Consider the following 20,365-nt stretch of genomic DNA (forward strand, 5'->3'; position numbering starts at 1 on the left):
CTTTGTTCTCTGGAATTGTCTATGGTTACCATAGCTTGCTTGTCCTGAATTACAGTTCTCTGTTATTCCCAAATAACTTTACTTAAAAATAAAATGAATAGAAAGATTTGAGAAATTTGAATCCCTGCAGGGCTGTAAAAGGAGGTTTCTTAGAGAGCTAAGAAATAAAATACAAAACTGAAGAAAGTTTGAGCAAAAGTATTCGGACTTTTCATTAGAATGAAGGGACACAACCCTGCAGAGAAGATCAGATTATGAATGTTTCTTTCCTACCCAAGTCCTTTCTTTTGGATAGTCTCAAGACAATAATTATTAAATTAAGAGAGTTCCAAAGGGATAAGGAAATAAACAGATAGATCAGGAGTGAGAATTCAGTCTGAAAAAGAAATTTGAGTATGGTTGCAAGCAAATAAAATAGACTGAAAACTAATCTATGAAAAAACAATTAATTGACTGAAGGAATTGTATTGCCAAAGAAACTGTCAACCCATGTAAGAATCAAAGCTTTTGACACATCAAAACTTAAAACTACCTGAAGGCCTCTTTGTATCACAGGCATGAAGACAGCAGCAAAATGTGTGCAATCCCCGAGGAGGACATCTTATTTTCCTAGTGTCTATGTTACACGAGTCCACCCAGGCAAATGGAAGCAAAAGATTCCCACAATGAATGGTGCCATTGGATATAAAGAACAATAGGTAATGGGTTCTACACAGAAAGAGAATCAAAGTCTTATCAAGGACTTTATTCACTTCTAGGGGGATTGCTGGAATCTTTACAGTGCATGCCTGCCATAAACCAGTAACATTTCTGTTTCCTATTCTCTTTTCCAAATGCATTTTTAAAACATACTTTCTCCAACTATTGTACCCTGGAGGCGAGGACAATAAATATAATTTGTGTTTTCTTCTGTATGTCTCTGAACTATGAGAAGCCACAGCCATTCTACATGAAGAAAATGATTCCTTGGCCTGTGATTTAAGACTGATCCTAATGCAGAGACAAGATGGGAATTTAGGTTCCCTCCACGAGGCAGGCAGGCACTTTCTAAATGTGGGTAGAAGGGTGTGCAGGAATATGTGGAGATCAGAGAGGCTGATTGTACTACATAAATGGCCATTCATCATAAGGTGGGACTTTCATAATGTTGAATTGTTGCTGAGAGGGGCTGTCCAGGCATGGTCTATACTTTTTGGCCCACTTACTTCAGGTGTTGACAAATGCCTAGTTTTGAATCTGAATGCAAGTGATATGTCACTTTCTTATAGATAATGAGGTGGGGGTGAGCTCCTGCATACTCATACCTGTCTAAGACTAAGGGAAAGGTACAGCTACAAAATGGAAAAAATCCCAACACCTATGATTATATCTGGGCTGACCAGAAACACCTATAGGAATACAATTCTAGTAAGTTAAGCCACTGGATATTTTTTAATTGTTGTAGAACTTAGCATTACATAATATACTCAGGTACCTTCTATGGGTTCTATCTATCTATCTATCTATCTATCTATCTATCTATCTATCAACCATCTATCCATGTACCTGTCTATCTATCTGTAAATTTAAAATTCATAAAACACTGCATGGTATTATCTCTGTTTTAGGGTTGAAAAAACTGAGGCACAAACAGATTATAACTTGAAAAAGATCCATAAGAAAGTTGAGAAGCCAAGATGGAAATTTATGCTTATAAAGTTTATATCATTTTCTTTACATTGTACTAGTTTTCATTTAAAATGTGGGGAAAAAAGAGAAAGAACAGAGAGAGGAGGGAGAAATATAATTAGGAGGAGGCCTAATGAAATAAAAATAAAGGAAGGTAGGTCAGTATGTGAGGGTGCTAACTTAAGATGTATATTTCCACAGGTGAGGGCTGACCTTGGCCTGTACCACCTGGGAAACTCCAGAGCCTGTGCACCCAGTGGACAGCTACAGACCATGTTGAAGCAGCACCATCCATCCCCTACACAGCTGATCCTCCACAGAGGGTGGAGGTTGGTTGTCAGTGGTCACAGCCAGTCCTTGCAGCTGACTGGCCTGACTAAATCCCTCCCATTAGCCTGCCAACAGCAATCCAGGCTCAACTGCAAGAGAAGGGTGTACTCAGCCCACATGAGGGATGCACCTCAAGTACCCAGCTTGGGTGATAGGGAAGCCTGTGCCACTGGACGCCGCAGGACATGTACTACATTAAACCATGCTACCAAGACAGGGACTTGTAGCAGCTCTACTTAATACATAGACACAAACACAGGGAGGCTGCCAAAATGAGGAGACAAAGAAACATGGCCCAAATGAAAGAACAGAACAAAACTCCAGAAAAAGAACTAAACAATGTGGAGATAAGCAATCTATCAGATGCAGAGTTTAAAACACTGGTGGCAAGGATGCTCAGGGAACTTAGTGAGAACCTCAACAATATAAAAAAGATTCACTCACAAATGAAGGATATGCTAATTGAAATCAAGAAAAATTTACAGGGAAACAACAGCAGAGTGGATGAAGCCAAGATACAAATCAATGATTTGAAAAATAAGGAAGCAAAAAACAACCAATCAGAACAACAAGAAGAGAAATAATCCAAAAAATTGAAGATAGTGTAAGCAGCCTCTGGGACATCTTCAAGTATTCCAACAGTTACATCATAGGGATGACAGAAGGAGAAGAGAAAGAGCAAGAAATTGGAAATCTATTTAAAAAATGAAAGAAAACTTCCCTAATTTGGTAAAGGAAATAGACATGCAAGTCTAGGAAGCACAGAAGTTCCCAAACAAGGTAGATGCAAAGAGGCCCACTCCAAGACACATCATAATTACAATGACAAAGGTTAAAGATGAAGAGGGAGTATTAAAAGAAGCAAGAGAAAAACAGCTAGTTATCTACAGAGGAGTTCCCATAAGGCTGTCAGCTGATTTATCAAAAGAAACATTGCAGCTAGAAGAGATTGGCAAGAAATAGTCAAAGTCATGAAAAGCAGAGACCTACAGCCAAAATTGCTCTACCCATCAAAGATATCATTTAGAATCGAAAGGCAGATAAAGAGCTTCCCAGACAAGAGAAAACTAAAGGAGTTCATTATCATCATTATTATATGAAATTCTAAAGGGACTTATTTAAGAAAAAGAAGATCAAAACTATGAACAATAAAATGAAAATCAATATATATGTCTATCAACAATTGAATCTAAAAACAAACTAAGCAAACAAGAAGAACAGAGAGAGAATTGTGTATACAGAGAGTGTTTTAATGGTTGCCATATGGGAGGGGGTTGTGAGGGAATGATTGAAGAGGTGAGAGGATTAAGAAGTACAAATAGGGGGGAGGGGAGAGGGAGAGAAGGGGGATAAGTAAGGGAAGGGTTTAGACAACCTGCATGAAGGACTCATGGACATGGACAGAGGGGAGGGATATGATTGCGGGAGGGGGGGTGGGGTGGGTGGGGGAGAGAAATTAGGGGAAAAGGGGACAACTGTAATTGAAAAACAAAAATAAAAATAAAAATAAAAAAAAGAGTTCATGCCCAGATTGAAAAAAAAGAAGTACAAATAGGTAGTTACAGAATAGTCATGGGGATGTAAATGGAGTAATCAAGAACATATAAATGTAACCCATGGACATGAACAATGATGTGGGGACTGCCTGAGGGAGTGGCTGGTCCTGGGTGGAGGGGACAAAAGGGGGAAAAATTGGTACAACTATAATAGCATAATCAATGAAATATAACTAAAAGAAAAAATAAACCAATGGGAAAAATGATGTGTATTTCCAGTAGTGTGGTAGTCTAGAAACCCTGGATAAGGCTCGATGCAATGTCTGAGTAAAATATGATGGAGTGTATTATTTCCACAAGCCTCTACCTTCATTCTTTATATTTCCTTGCTTTCAAAATCACCTACACAATAAAATGACTGAACCCATTTTCAAACAAAACTTTGTGTTTGATCTGTATGAACACAGATTTGGGCCACTTTTCTCAGTGGTGTTTCAATTTAACTGCATTTGGATTCCATTTAGAATCTCTCTGGGGCACAAGTGGCATTTTGCTAAGACTTCTGGTAGTACAGCTGCTTATAGTTCAATTGATAATACATACTTCTTGATGGGAGAGTTCACAGAGAGACTATTTAATTTTGCTTTCCACTGCTTGCTGCACTTTAGAAAAGAGCCAAGTAGGGAAGGTTCATCTTTTCCTCTCTAAGGTGCTAATTTGCATATTTAAACATTCCATTAATGCCCTCCCATTTGCAGCTCAGTAGCTAATGTTTAAGCACATATTTGCATTTGTAAAAAATTATAAAAAGGAGGAAAATGTATATTTGATCAAACAAATGTTAATGAGAGTTTAACATAGCTTCAACTTTCCCATTCTTTAATTTATTGGGGTGACATGGTTCACAGTACGTGTGGGTTTCAAGTGTACAACTCAACAATCATCTGTGCATTGCATCGTATGCTCATCACCCCAAGCAAAGTCTCTTTCCTCTTCCGTATTGCCCTCCTACACCCACCTCCACCTACTCTCACCTCATTTTCCCTCTGGTCTCTGTGTCTATGGGTTATGTATATATGTCGTTTGGGTAATTCCTTCATCTTCTTTCATCCAGTCTCCCTCCCTCCTGCCCTCTGACAGCTGTCAGTCTGTTCCATGTATTCATGTCTCTGTATCTATTTTATTCATCAGTATATTTGTTCTTTAGATTTAACATATGAGTGAGATCATATGGTATTTGTCTTTCTGTGACTGACTTATCTTAGTGTAATAATCTCTAGGTCAATCCATTCTGTCACAAAAGATAAGATTTCCTTCTGGTTTATGGCTGCATAGTGTTCCATTGTGTAAATATACTATGGCTTTTTTATCCACTCATCAACTGATGGGCACTTAAACTGTTTCCAGATCTTGGCTATTATAAATAACACTTCAATGAACATAGGTGTGCATATATTCTTTCAAATTAATGTTTTGAGATTCTTAGGATGTATTCCCAGAAGTGGGATTGCTGGGTCAAAAAGAAGTTCCATTTTTAATGTTTATGAGGAAAAGTCATACTGTTTTCCACAGTGGCTGCACCAGTCTGCATTCCCACCAACAGGGCACAAGAGTTCCCCTTTCTCCACATCCTCACTAGCACTTGTTGATTGTTGATTTATTAATGATAGACGTTTCGACAGGAGTGAGGTGATATCTCATTGTGGTTTTAATTTGCATCTCTCTTATGGCTTGTGATGTTGAGCATCCTTTCATACGCCTTTTGGCCATTTATATGTCCTCTTTGGAGAAGTGTCTTTCAGGTCATTTGCCCATTTTTTCATTGGATTGTTTGTCTTCCTAATGTTGAACTGTTTAAGTTCTTTATATATTTTGAAGATTAACCTCTTATCAGATGTATCATTGGCAAATATGCACTCAAGTGTGGGGAGACTGGCCGCCTTTCTAAAGTCACACAGTTTAGTCATGTTCCGAGTCTCTGTCAAAAGCCTCCCCAGGAAAAGAGGGCTCCCAAATCACTGCTTGGTACAGCCAGGAGTCCCCTTCATAGGACCTGAGTATGGCAGAGTGGTGACAACATTAGTTGAAGCCTGGGCAGTGCACTCCACAGGCTGGTGCTATAGCAGTAAGAGTGCTTGTCCCTGGGAAGGTGGCATCTGGGTCTCCGAGGCAGACTCAATCCCCACTGATTTTCACTGCCAGATGTTATGCAGGCTCCTCTTCTTGTCTCTGTTACTCAGGGTTGGGGATTTTTGGGGTGAGGGAGTTTTTCAGTCATAATATCCCTCTGGCTTCTCAGCCATGGTGACACCTTGTTGTGGGGGCTAGCCCTTTACACATCTTTACCCGTCTTACCAGTTTCTATGTGGCTTCTTCTGTAAATCCTTGGTTATAGTATTTCAGCTCAGCTAGTCTTCAATTGGTTATTATGGTTGATGGCCCTATAATTTAGCTGTAAATCCAATTTGGGGCCAGGAACATGTGAGTATAGTTTTCACCTACTCTGCAGCCATCTTGGAATCCAATTTTCCCATTCTTGTTCAAAGTTCTAGTAGTCGTCGGCAGCCGTCCGTCTCGAGAGACGATGGTGTAGCTTCTTAAGAGTCTATCTGCACCGCCGAGAATGGCTGTGCAGTCCAACTCGGGAGTGACACGGTATCTGTCTCCTCCCGTGTTGAATCGACATCTTGCGATGACACTGGAGTGTCCTCTCCAGTGGAGCTGAAGCTACAGAGCCTGGGCAGGGTGATATGGAGGGTCTGCTGTTGCCCATGCAGCAGAACCCCCCTCTCTTCGCAGCTGAAGGGTCCAAGGGAAAGACAGAGTCAATACAGCTTGGCTTCAGGTGCGCCGCAGGAGTTGCCGGTGTTGACTACAACGTCAAACCGCCTTAGGGACTCTGGCTCCGGATTTTCTGTCGGGGTTTACTCCCTTAGCCTTTCCCCTGAAGAGGTATGCCGCAAGGCAGCGGAGGTTTTTTGGAGTCAGAGTTTTCCTTCTCTGATGTGCCCTGACTGGAAGATCGAACCAGCGACACTTAGCTCGCAGGCCGACGCTCAATCCACTGAGCCAAACCAGCCAGGGACAAGTTCTAGTAGTACCTCTTGGCTAAAGAGCTATATATATGGGTTGTTTTCAGTTCTGAGGACTTCATTTAGGAAATAACAGTTTTATACATTTCATAATTTTTATTTATCTAGGGAGTGATCCCTGGGGACCTTGTTGATGAAGGTTTGGCATTATTAGTTCATTACTAGTAATACTAAACCTCAATATAAAGCCTTCCTTGGACAGTTCTCTGTTCTTTTTTTTTTAATGTGTTTTATTGATTATAATATTACATTTGTGCCAATTTCCCTTCCCTCTGCTCCCCTCCACCTGGTGGCCCCCCTCCCTCCAGTTGTCCCCCCCTTTTAGATCATGTCCATTAGTTGTGCATACAGTTCTTCTCAACCTCTCTGTCTATTCCATTCCCTCCTACCATGATCCTTAATTCCTATATCATCTCCCTCCCTCTCCCCATCCCCCCTCCCTGTTGACCTCCCCCCAATATGTTCCCCGTACCTATAGTTCTTTTTCCACTCTCGTTGCCTGTTTAGTTTGCCTTTGTTTCAATTCCCTAGCTTCTGTTGTTTCTTGTGATGCAGTTTTCATTTTAGATTTCATTGTCTTGATCCTCCTTTTTCTAAACCAGTCCCTTTAACATCTCATATAACAGTGGTTTGGATCTAATGAACTCTTTCAGTTTCATTTTGTCCTGGAAACACTTTCTCTGCCCTTCTATTCTGAATGACAATTTCACTGGATAGAGTATTCGTGTTTGTAGGTTTTTGCTTTTCATTACTTTGAATATTTCTTGCCAGTCCCTTCTTGCCTGCAGGGTCTCCATTGAGAAGTCAGCTGATAGTCTAATTGGGACCCCTTTGTACATAATTCTTTTCTTCTCTCTTGCTGCTTTTAAGATTCTCTCTTTATCTTTAATTTTTGACATTTTGATTATAATGTGTCTTGGAGTGGTTCTCCCTGGGTCCAGTTTTTTTGGAACTCTCTGTGCTTCCTGGACCTGTAAGTCTATTTCCTTCCCCAAGTCTGGGAAGTTCTCCTTTATTATATTTTCACTCAATTTTTCAAGTTCTAGTTCATCTTCCTCGCTCTCTGGCAAACCAATGATTCTTATATTGGGCCTTTTATAGCTGTCCCAGAGGTTTCTGATCCTCTCATCGTTGCTTCCCATTTCCTCTCTCTGCATTGGTTGACTGCTTGTTCCTTCTCCATATTCCAGTTTGTTGAAATGAACTCTGGATTTTTTTTCCTCACCATCTGTCTCGTATGTGGTTTTGTTCCCCTCGTTATGAGTGTTTTTCGCTTCTTTCTCATCTTTTTCCAGATCTTTTGTGAATTCTGTAAGCCACCTGATAACAATGGCCCAGAACTGAGCATCTGACAGGTTTCTTATCTGTTCATCTGTCAGGTTCTCCATCTGTTGCCTGGTGAGCTGTGCCACCGGGATTTCTATAGTTGTCTGCCTCATTTTGACAGATGCGTTTTGTTTTCTTGGGCCGGCTGTAGGGGGCAGTGCCTGTGTACTCGTAATGACCCAGCGACCGGCGCCGTTCGGCAACCTTTCTTACTGTGCCGTGGTGCTTTGTCGTCACAATCCAGCGACCGGTGCCTGTCCGTGACCTATTTCGCAGCCCTGTGGCGCTTTCTTTGGGGGCGGGGGTCCAAGATGGATTCACACAGTTATTCCGCTAGGAGACCGGGATCCATCCTCCCGCCCCCCTGGGCCTCACTGTTCAAGGCAATGTGGTGGCTGCTTTCCCCAGCGTTGGGGTCGCGAGCTGCCGGGGGTTCGACTGCAGCCAGGGTTGTTCTCCCCGCCGCTGTCCCAGGTGCGACCGCAAACAGCGCCGCCCTCTTTTGCTCTTACCTGCCCAAAGGGCGCCGCTGGTTTATAACTTCATATGTTGGGCTTCCGTGTAGTTTTATTTTCTGGAATTTCTAGTTATCCTTTGTTTTGAAGCAGTTGTATTCCTCTCTAGTTGTAGAGGGAGACCTAGCGCGTCCGTCTAAGCTTCCATCTTGGCCGGAAGTCAGTTCTCTGTTCTGTAAGCAGAGTTAATGTTGACTAAGATTAAAAAAACCCTTGTAACATGAGGATGGGAGAAGGAAGAGAGGATTTTTTGCTTGTATGTTTTACATTTAAATTTGGTGGTACTAATGAGAATTCAAGATTAGACATTTTTGCTTAGAAACTAAAGGCAGCTATGAACTTCCTGCCTTTCAAAGTTGTTTTCATGAAGTGAGACCATGTGCTGGGCTCTAAACAGAAGCTTCAGCGCTATATATCCTGTCTTTCTCATTGACTCTATGGTAGTCTCTAAGGATGGCCTCCAAAAACCATGCCTTCTAGAAGTCATGCCTGTGTGTGGCTCCCTCCCACAATCAATCACAATGAATCTGACTTGACTCATTTTAAACAACAGAATGTTGTGGAAGTCATGCTGATCTTTGAGAAGACCTGACTGCCTTCACTTGTACACTTTTGGGAAACTGGAGCTGCTATGTAAGAAGTCTAGCATGGAGAAACCACAAGGAGAGACCTTATAGAGGGGCCAAGTGGAGAGCAGAGGCCCTAAACTACACAAAGAGGAAGAATTCCAGTTTATACTCCCTATGACATTATTCTCTTTGTAATTTGACCACAATCATGTGACAGATTGTAAATGAGACCAGCAGAAGAACTGCCCAGCTGATCCCAGTCAATGCATATGAGAAGTAATAAAATGATTATTGTTTGAAATCACTGACTTTTGGGATGGTTTGTTACATAGCAACAAATAACCAAATCAATGCACTTCTACCAGGCCTCTTTGCCCATGTCTCTCCCTCCCAGTTGTTTCTTTGCATATTATGGTGAGGTGAGAAGTAAGAGACTATTGTATTGGTTCTTGCCCCAGTTTCTGGGCATTACATGTCTACCTTTGTTCTTCTGCTGCCTTTCCCCCAAGAATCATATAGACTCTAATTAGCCCATGATTCTGATATAACATATCAAGTCCTGAGTTTATATTTTAGGGGTTTTGTTTTGTTTTTCTTACAGCTGATTAGGTGGGAATAAATGACCTTCAATTCAAGCTATTAAAGTCCCTCCAGGACACCACTGAAAAATTACAACCCAAACATGTTTTAGACAAAAGAAGGGAATGAAAAATTACTCTACATATTTTCATTTAACATTAAGACAACTAGAATTTTAAAATCTAATTCCCAATCTGTTTTTAATAATACTAACTACCCTTTAATTATATCCTACTGTGTCCTATGCCTTCTACATACTACTTCTAAGCTATATTCACAATGATCCAGTCACAGTGGACTTTCTTTTCTTTTTCAAACACACCAAGCTCATTCTTGCCTCAGGGTCTTTGTTTTAGCCTGTCCTTCAGACTGGTTGGCTGTTAATGGCACATCTTTTCCTAGTTGTCTTCTTCTCTTGAATCTACATCTCGCCATAATTTCATCTCTTCCAAGTAGCCTTCCATAGCCATTCCAAGTAAATTAACCTCCTGAGGTAGTCACTTCCTATCACATCCCCCTAGTTTATATTATCCTTGCATGTATAACTGTCTGAAATTTTCTGACAGATTCTGGGACTTGCTTTCTGTGTCACCCTCAAGAAGAGAGTAAGACACATGAGTCAAGACTATTGTCTGATCTTTCAGTACGACCTAACTAGAACAATGCCAGGCATTAATAAATGAATGAAGCGACAAAGGAAGAAACTCTTTATAACGTGCCTTATAACTCTTACTGTCTACTTTTTCCTGATGTGCAATTCAAGGTTAAAATAGGTCATATAACATGCTTAGGGACCCTTGGGTTACAGTAAATAACTTTCTCTGTTCTTCATGCTATTCTGCTGTCCTCTCCAGGGCTTCTATGTAGTTAGGTTAGGAGATAAACAACTCTGTTAAGCAGTCTTAAAGGGGGTCTAGAAAAGAGCAAAACTGATGACTTGAGTAAATAGCTGCTGTCCTCTACCAGAATGTCAAAACAAGCCATAAGAATATTTTTCTGGTGCTCTTCCCTCATACATTTTAAGAGGTAAATGAGGTCTATAATTTTTAATTCAATTATTAAACAACAGCACCAATCAACAGGTTTTAATGATGTAATGAGCTTATTTAAGCAAAAAGAACATTCACCTCAAAAGCTGAAAATTGAGGTTATCTTCTGAGACTGAAAGTAAACAAATTGCTTAAGGAGATATTTATAAATGGACAGCTGAAAAGTCTTGTTACCACTTTTATTCCAGGTAGTGAGAGCAGGTATGACTATGTTGTCATATTTAAAGATGTATTATTTGAGAGGAGGGTGAGGGACATCTGGGAGTCCAGGAAAAGGAAACAACAGTAATCAGAATTTATATCCTTCTTTCTAGTTCTGTGCAAGGAAGAAAATGCTTAGGACAGAGACTGGTTGGCAACTACATCTCAATGGTGGAGACAGATGCATCATGACACTCGACACTAAGTTCTTTCTACTAACTTTTCTCTTTATGATTCAACATTTTGCAAAAACTACTAATTAATGTTGGCTTTTTTTACACAGTGACAAGAATATTCTGGTGTTCTTATCCACTATTAATAATTGTAATTTGTTTTGAAAACAGAGTCTTAAAGGCCCGATTAGCATGATTCTGTACAAACAATTGTTCTTAGGTTTGTTAATTGATCTGAACCTAGAAAACTTAAAATTATAGGCTCAGATCCTTATCCATGGAGGCCCACTCAAGTGCTATCCCAGGGGTCCTACCCTGAGATGACTCTCTACATATGTTAACAGTATCACAGAAAGATTGAAATCTGTACCCATAATACAAACTTGGGGCTTTATCTCTGTGACCACCCACCAACACTGGAGCAGGGATGCACAGAGCATCAGAAAAGAAAAAACCACCTAAGACCTGTGTATGTGGTGTGTGTGTTTGTGTGTGTGTCAAGGTCAGTTTTGTCTTCCTGTTTCTTTTAATTGAAGGTAGGGATTAGAGAGATAGAACAAAAAGGATAAATCTATTGTTAATGTAGCAAAATTCTTAATGAATCACAAGATAAACAACTAGGGTGTGTCAATATGTTAGATTCAGGGAAGTTATTTATGACAACTGGGTGGGAGTAAGACATTAAGGTAAATTTCTACAGGTTAATTTTTCATTGTTTTTTTCAAATTGACCTAAATGCTCTTCTTTTCCAAATAAATTCCTGTAATACTTTTTTGAGAAATTTCATTCACCCACTCTTGATTTTGGCATTTCCCCTGGGTGCAACCTAATACAGTAATAACTGCAAACTTTTACACAGATACTCAAAACATAAAAATAACTGTACATCATTAAGAGGTAGCAATACTTACCAAGGGTATAGGAACATCTGTGATAAATTAGAGATTCAATTTTCTTTTTAATGTCCTCGGCCTCTTGGAAGAAATGTTTTTCAAGCTTAAAAAATTTCTGTATTAGTCTACCATTTTTCCACACCCCATAGAGCTGCAGATATGATACCTCAAGTTTTTTAAAGACTGTAATTATTTTTCTGATTTTCTTGTCACAAGTCTTGTCCCCAGTAAAGAAGGCTTATTTTCAGTTTCTATATTTTTTTCTCAAATAGGAGGAGTTAATAGAATCTCCTTAAAAACACTTATTGGATAATACTTATAAAAGCATGTATAAAAATCCACACATCTTATCTGGGACTGTTGTCTTCTTAAATAACTTAGTCTCTAATTTTAATCTCTAAGAGATATTTTTAGCCTTACAGATACTCCTTAGTGCTCAAACCAGTTCACAATCACATATATCATTTATAGATTTCAAAGCAGGGTATTTAACTAAATATAGGTGCATTATAGGGAGATTATATACACATGTATACATTTATTACATATACATATATACATGTATCTATAATCTTTCTATATAATATATAAATATTAACCAGCACACCATTATTGGTGAATATGTTATTTTTCAAAAATTTTATAACATTTTTAGGTTAAGACATACATTCACTAATAGGTATGCATAGAACCTCTCATAAATTCAAGAACTTTCTTCATATATTAGTTTTGATGTAATAACTATTTAATAGGAAGTATGGTGTACTATTAACCTATTGCTCTTAATTTTAGAAAATAAATATAATTTTATATTAAAGCACAAAGAACAAAAATTCTCCTAAAAACAAGACACTTTTATATATATTTTATAATTAATTTAAGTTCACGCATTGAGTAGTAAGCCACATTGATAATTATTTCTAGCACTATATTCACAGAGATGGATCTTTGCTACTGTTTTCAGGATGTACTGGCATTGATTAAAAGAAGTTTGCATACGCAACTTATTCACATTGCTTTATTTTTCTTGTTAGTGGTGGTGGTATTGTTCAGTTCACAAAAAAAGTATTTCAAGTCATCATATCCTTGCATTAAACCAGCAAAAGTGTAATCTTGAAAGAAAACATTTTACAAACTGGACACATACCCTGTTTATTTTCTCCAAAAATTGCACTCCATAAAGCAAGTCCATTTTTTAAAACCTTTCCCAATATTATACAAAAATATTCTTATGCAAGTAATAAATTTATCTTTAAACATCCAACTTTTTTGAAATTTAAAGCAGTCACACCAAAAGTTATCAATGTTGATTTCTAATCTAAACATAGAACACCTTGTGCTTATACAAACTGTTGTTATCATGTGCTCATATACTCCTTACATGGATCTGGCAAATATACTCTGTCATTATGCATTAAGTTATATAAAAAAGTATAATCAGTGCAGAACTTGCCTATTTTAAAACAGTGTTCTTTAACCATCCTCATCTATATTTGTTTATATATATAATTTCTTTTTGGAAAAAATTTAAGGCAAGTGCAATCAAAATTACAAAATCACTATTTCTATTGCTAACATATGAAGCATTCATATTTAGTGAGTGATCTCCTTCCCTCTTAAAAATGAAAGCACAAAATACTACGTAAGTTATAATTGTTACTGTAGATTATATAGTCTTACCTATAAGCCATAGTTAAAATCTTTAGGGATATCAACACAAAAGTCTACCGCTCTAATGCTACACCTGCAGAAATTTCTGCTATCCTCTTACTGTAGTTTCTCATTCCATGTCCAGTTTTCTCATGATAATGTATAGCAAATTATTCAACTCCTGTTTGAAGATGTCTGTGTATACAAGGTCACCTCATAGCAGAGAATATTTAAGGTGCAGTACTAAACTGTAAATTTCCTTAATTCTATTGTATTTTTATTTCACTTCAGTGATGGCACAGATTCTGTAAAGTAAGAGAAAACTAAAAAAGAATCTTATCAGTAACTGTTTCTAAAGTTAGGCTTTGCTGAGGACATGTTATTTGCTAAGAACATAATTTAAATGGAATCTGAAAAAATAAGCTGTTTCACAGTCCTGAAAAAAATAAAATCGATCAGAAGATAGGAAACCCATGGTAATAACTTTGGTGCTTTCACAAGCTTTTCTTATGATAGTTGCTGAGTGCAATACCACCCCCATTTTTATAAATAAATAATTCAGGGCTATCACATAGTGGAAAATGTAAGAAATGGAAATAGTCACAGAATTTTTATGGGAAAAGCAAGAATGAGCTGGCTCTCTCCTTTAAGGTAAAATACATGTCCTTAAAGAAAGGTTAGTTGAACAGGAATCTGGATGTTTATTTTTAGTCTGTGCAAAAATAATTCACTGGGTAATTTCCTGATGGAGTTCATTGTCTTGGGAACTCACAGAACTATTTATTTAATAGAAGGCATATATTGATTAGTTTACTTAAATGTATTGCTAGTGCATGTTTTAGAGTACACACATTACACGTGCATGGACACTAAATGTTCAATGTTGTCAAAGCTTACTGTCTTGAACTGTTGCCATCCAGAATATGTTCTGCAAATAAATTGGTACATTGTCTCCTTCAGTTGAGTGTAGAAATAAAGAAGGTTGTATTGCATTCAATAAAATTCTAGTGTTGAATATTATTTTTTCTAATGTTATAAAATTCTAGATGGTAAGAGGGCTTACAGTGGCTGTGGAAGTAACTGCAACATGAGTGGAAAAACAAACCAATTCTTTAGAAACTCTTTGATGTGGCTACTCCACAGAGAATGTATAAGAATATTTTCTCTCAACAGGATCCTTATCCTTGAAATTTGCCTTTAGTGTCAGTGACATGATTAGTTATGAGAATCAGACATCAAAAAGGACATTTGTCTTAAGAACAGAAGCTAGGAACCTCATCACTTGTAGTCATTCCTGACATAGCAAGGCATTCAAGGATCAACATTAGCCCAATGAAATAAATGTGTGTGGCTGGAAACATATTGTCAGAATAAGTGATTGTGTATAATAAAAAAACAACTGGTTTGTCATTGTGTAGGTTATCATTTTGCTAAAGTAACACAAGATGATGCATTAAACTTACATTTTACATAAAAATAAATTTATTGGCACTGCATCAATATAGTCTTGTACTTTCTAGGACTTCCCAAATTACATGATTATAAAAGCTTCTTGTTGTTCAAATGTTTTGGAGTGTGAACCAGTAATCTATGCTATTAACAAATGTTACAAGTGATTCTTATGTTAAAGGACATTTGGAAAAATCTTCATTGGAGTTGATCTGTTGTTGTTAACATGAGGGAAAATACTTGTTAATTAAGTCCGACCAATTAAAAATGTTTGATATTGGTATATTTATTTTCCAACTGATATCTCTGATATCCCTGTCAAATTCTGCTATTTTTCTTCCTTAATAGAAGCATAAGTGACAATAGACCCGTATTCTCTTGCAAGGTGTATTTTTAATTAACACTTACATATTAATTAGCTTATTTTTCTTCTGTGATGGCACAATTACTTTTCTGAAGTCATATATTTCATGAGAAAGTTGGACTTGGTTTTCTTGACTACTTTTCCCCCATTCTTTCAGAGATATTCTCATATAAAGTGTAATAATCTATGTAGTTCTTTTTTTTTTTCAGGGCTTTTATTGTGAGTTTTGACCAACAAATTTGGAGGACTTGTTTAAAAGGAAGACAGAGCTTATGGTGACATTAATGCTCTGCAAACTTTAATTTTGTATTTCAAAAAGTGATGGCAGTCGTAATGACAGAAAGAATGAATCCTACACCTGTGCGTGGTAGAGTGGTCTGTGGGATCCCACATGAAAATTTACCTAGGAAGCTTTTTGAGTTGATAGATTCTGGGCCGCACTCCAGTACTATTGGAGTTCAATTTCAATTTCCATTTTTAACAAGCTTTCCAGGCAATTCTTCTGAGGCCTAAAATTTGAGACCCACCTGTTTGTTTCCTGTAGTTTTCAACTCTGGTTCTTACAGAATCATCTGGAGGCATTTGTTTAAAGAAGAGAAACTAATAATAGAGACAAGCCCCAGACTAGTATCTTTTGAATTTCTGAGACTTTGGGACTTCTTAAAACATCCTGGTGATTCTAAGTACATGTAGATTTTAGAACTATTACTAGTTGCCCCATTAGAAGGATGCTATGAAAGAACTATTTCACCCCCTGTGAAATCTTTAGGCTATACAGTATTAAGCATGCCAAAAATAATAATTTCTCTTCATATATTATAATGTTTAGCAATCAAATTTTTCATTTTATTTTAGAAAAAAGCATGCTGAAGAATGGTTCTTTGTTCAGCCTAAGACTGCCTGAGAAAGAATTTTCATTCAGACTCCAGTTTTCCTTTGAAGTTCATAATTATGTAAACAGTTCTTTATTGCCAAGGACAATAGCAGAAGTGAGATAGTTCATTGCTTAATTTAAACCAGACATTGGTTTTAATGAACTCACAGTTCTGTTTGTCATTTATGTAGGCTTTTGGCATATTCTTCTGCTCTTTATTTCTTGGGATGTTTTGCCTTTTGTTACTATTTTTCCCCAGAAGTTAGAAATTTGACTGCCTTAGCAGTATTTCCACAATCCATTCATTCATAAACCATCTTAGTGAATTTTGTCATATATGGCCTTCCTAAACTGTTACTTACCTATGTTGTAATTTAAATCACGTAAGTATATACCATTCTACTACATGAGCAGAACTAGAAAGTCTCCATAAAGTGAAGTTTAATGTACTACTTAAATATTTTTAAAACCATAAGACATTTTAAATCAAAGACATAATTATTGAAATATAAATCTACTTCTGTGTACCATCTAAAACAATTAACATATCACTGGGATAAAACCCCCTAATTTGGGCAAAAATTGGCTAATCAATTGGCCAAATTTTGCTGTTCTCTATCTTTCAGAACTTTATCTCATCCTCCCCCACACACATCAGTATCACTGAGCATTAAAAGTTGATTGAAAATTCAAATTAATTAAGAAGTTTGTTAGAATTACTCTTACAGGCCATACAAAAATGCTAAAAATACTATAGCAGTAAATAATTGGGTCACCACTACTTTAATTCTCTGAATATTTGCCTTACTTTCTGTTCTTATTTTTCCTGTAACTTTAGATATGATACCAATAAAAATTCTTCTAGATATAAGTAATGTTTTATGAGTATCAGTCTCTTAAACACCTGTTGATAATGAGTGTAATTGAAAGATCCTGAGAATTTATGTGTGTGTGTGTGCGCGGGGCACAAATAGTCAGAAATATTATTCAAACAGAGTTATCTCCTTATGTTTTTAATAATGGATTGGATCTTACGATCCACAGTTTAAATGCAGTGTGGATATTATACATGGAGTCATAATCTATATAATATTTTACTTTTTCAGTAGAAGTTATTTTTCACATTGAAAAACCCTACTGAGGTAGAAATTACTTTATGAAATTTTACATACAATAATTACTTTAAAATTCAACTTGCAATAACCTTACAGTTTTTAAAAAAATATATTACTTTGCATTTTTATTATGATTTAACTCTGACTCATCTTTGATAAGTGTTCTTCAAAGGCTGTGCTAAGGTATGAATTCTGCCTAAACAGCCCATTCATTTGAAGAGGTTTCTGGTTGTTCACTCATTATGCTTGTCATGGAAAGATTTACCACCTTTACCTTCCCCACAAATAAACAAGTAATAAGTTTATTTACGTTTAACAGGAAATGAAAAGTAAGGCCAAAAACATTTCCCTTTAGGAATGACTGTGCACTACAAGTAGGTGCAAACAGAGTAGAAAAATAAGATGATTAAAGACCTTGGTCACTTCAAAATATTACCTGAGGGGACTTTATTTTAAGGATATTTTGTGAGTAGTACCTTAAAAAGGAAGGAATAAAATACCTTGGGGAGCAAGAAGTAAGAAAGAGGAACAGTGAAAAGGGCTCACATGTTATAACGCCTTTCATTTCTATTTCTCAAAGAATTTTATGTAATAGATGAAGGAAAATGCAGAATTTATCTTTGAAAAGCTCATTAATGTGATAACTTTTCAGTGATCAAGTTTGTGATTGAAACCTCTCCAAAATCCAGTAATGAAGATAGAAGGGTTTGTAAGTGGACTTGACCTTTTAACAAGGTTTTATTTTTGTTCATCCAATTGAACATTTCTTAAGTCCTTTTCTTCACACTCAGAATAGGAATTAAACCTAAGAGTTATAAGCTTATACACACATAAATAAAGAAAAGTATAACAAGAGTTATCAAATTAACGAAGGTACTTACATATGTTCCAACAACACATTATTAATTTATTTTTATCTATTATCAGGTAGAAACCAGAAGAAACATTTGTAGCTTAATAAATAATTTAATTTCTTGAATTTCTATGTAACATATAAATTTATTTTTACATGATATATAGAGAGCATACTCATAGAGAGCAACAGACTTATGAAACGACTATAAAACACAAATTATAATTCAAGTTTAAAATTTCTCATTTTTACACTTGTATTTGTCTATTTTCCTATTGCTAGTCAAAGCAAAACCAAATATATAATTGTAAGTATTCTAAGAAGAAAGGAGCGCCTCCATCACCTACACATGAGTTACATACATTCTAGATTGTACAGAAATCAAAGAGGGTAGGCAGAACTAAAGGGAAACACTATGTAAAATGCACTGTTTACTGACTGTTGAACATATCTGAGAGTATCTGAGTTTAAAATTTGATTTGAACACCAGCAGAGGAAAATGACGCAACTCACTTTCCTATTTTGGGTTCCCTCAAACTCTGAAAGTGTAAAAGTTTTTACAATTCAATAACAGATTATATGAACATATCTCCACTACTTCAGTGGAAAGAACACACTAAGGATTCTAGTTACCAGGAGTGTATGCTGCAAAGAATATGGACAACTGTCCATGTGTCCTAACATAAAGATGTCTTCATCCCAGTTGAGAATTAACCTAAAACACTCACATCTGATCTTCCCAAATTTAGTCTCTCATTGACTAGTAAGGATAGATCCAATTTACTTCGCCACATGTTCATGCACTATGTAATATGTCATTTTACATTAAATCATTTTTTTAATGACCAGCATGCCCTTTGAAACTTAAGGTTATCTGGACTATGAAGATTGAAATTTACACATCAATATTACATGTAATAGTCTCAAGTTCATGTGCAGTTCTTCGGTTTCTATCCATTTAGTTGTGGGGAGAACACAGTGTAATGACTGAGGATGATTGCCTTTGTTTGTCAGAAAGACAATACTTTCAGGCTGTGGACCCTGGGGAATGCATCAGTGATGGTAGTGAATGGCAGAAAAACAATAGTGCCTTACTTTACTTACTTTAATGAACAACTCAGAAGCACGAGTTTGTCATTGGACTCACAGACTTTTCAGAGGAACATTTACTAAAGGGCAGAAGGAAATTTTTCTTTTGTATGTTTATGTGTCTATAATGGAGAGATATTTTGTATTCTAAGTCTGGATAGAAGAAATGATACTCAATGGAAGATTAGAGCCGAGTTTCTTCTTTTTGGACTGGGAATTTGCTATGCATGTGACTGGGATTTAATGATGACAAAGCATGCAAGTTTAGGATCAAGATTAACTACCATCATCTTTCTCTACTCAAATTTAGGTCTTAGAGCTCCTTGTATCTTGATTAATCTTAATTATCAATTTAGCACAAACTTTCACTTGCTGCCAATGATGAGTAAAAAGTGAAACTTTAAATAATCATCTCACTTCAATTTATTCTCAGAATTCTTCATTTGCCCCAAAGTCATATCATATATCCTGAAACTGGCAAAAGCCCAATTGCTGAAAATCAAGTATATAACCAATTCCAAATCTTGGCCTAAGAAAACTGGATCCCCTTGGAAAAGCAGGTCAAATGGTTGTTTCTTCTACTCCTGTACTAGATCAACTCTTCTTTGTTGTAGGAAACATGATTAAACCCAAATCATAAAGAAGTTTAATGAAAAAAGGCATCATGCAAAATTACATGATTTCACATTACCCCAAACTCTATTTTGAGTAAATTAAGAAGTGGGTAAATTATCATAGTAAGTGAGCTCTCATTTATCTGGGCATGAATTATTTGTCATCAGACAAAAGTTTTCCTCACAGAAAACCAAGCCCCCCATAGGCTGGGGCATATTGGAAGAGGAAATGCCTTTGTTTGTTAAAAGAACGATAAGCAGCCAGTGAATTTCCATGAATGAAGGTGAGAAATAGTAGCCATAAATGGCATGGTGCCTGAAAGTTATGTGGTTCATCTGAATACCAGTTTCTGAGATTATGTTCTAAATCCAAACATCAGTAGATTTTTTAGGTTATGGATGTCTTTGACTCTGACATCCAGGAAAACATAGTTTGGCACACATTCACAATTTTGTCTGGAATTTC

The sequence above is a fragment of the Furipterus horrens genome, unplaced genomic scaffold, assembly GCF_987537825.1.
Source record: "Furipterus horrens unplaced genomic scaffold, mFurHor1.1.pri manual_scaffold_17, whole genome shotgun sequence".
NCBI classification, from domain to species: Eukaryota; Metazoa; Chordata; class Mammalia; order Chiroptera; family Furipteridae; genus Furipterus; species Furipterus horrens.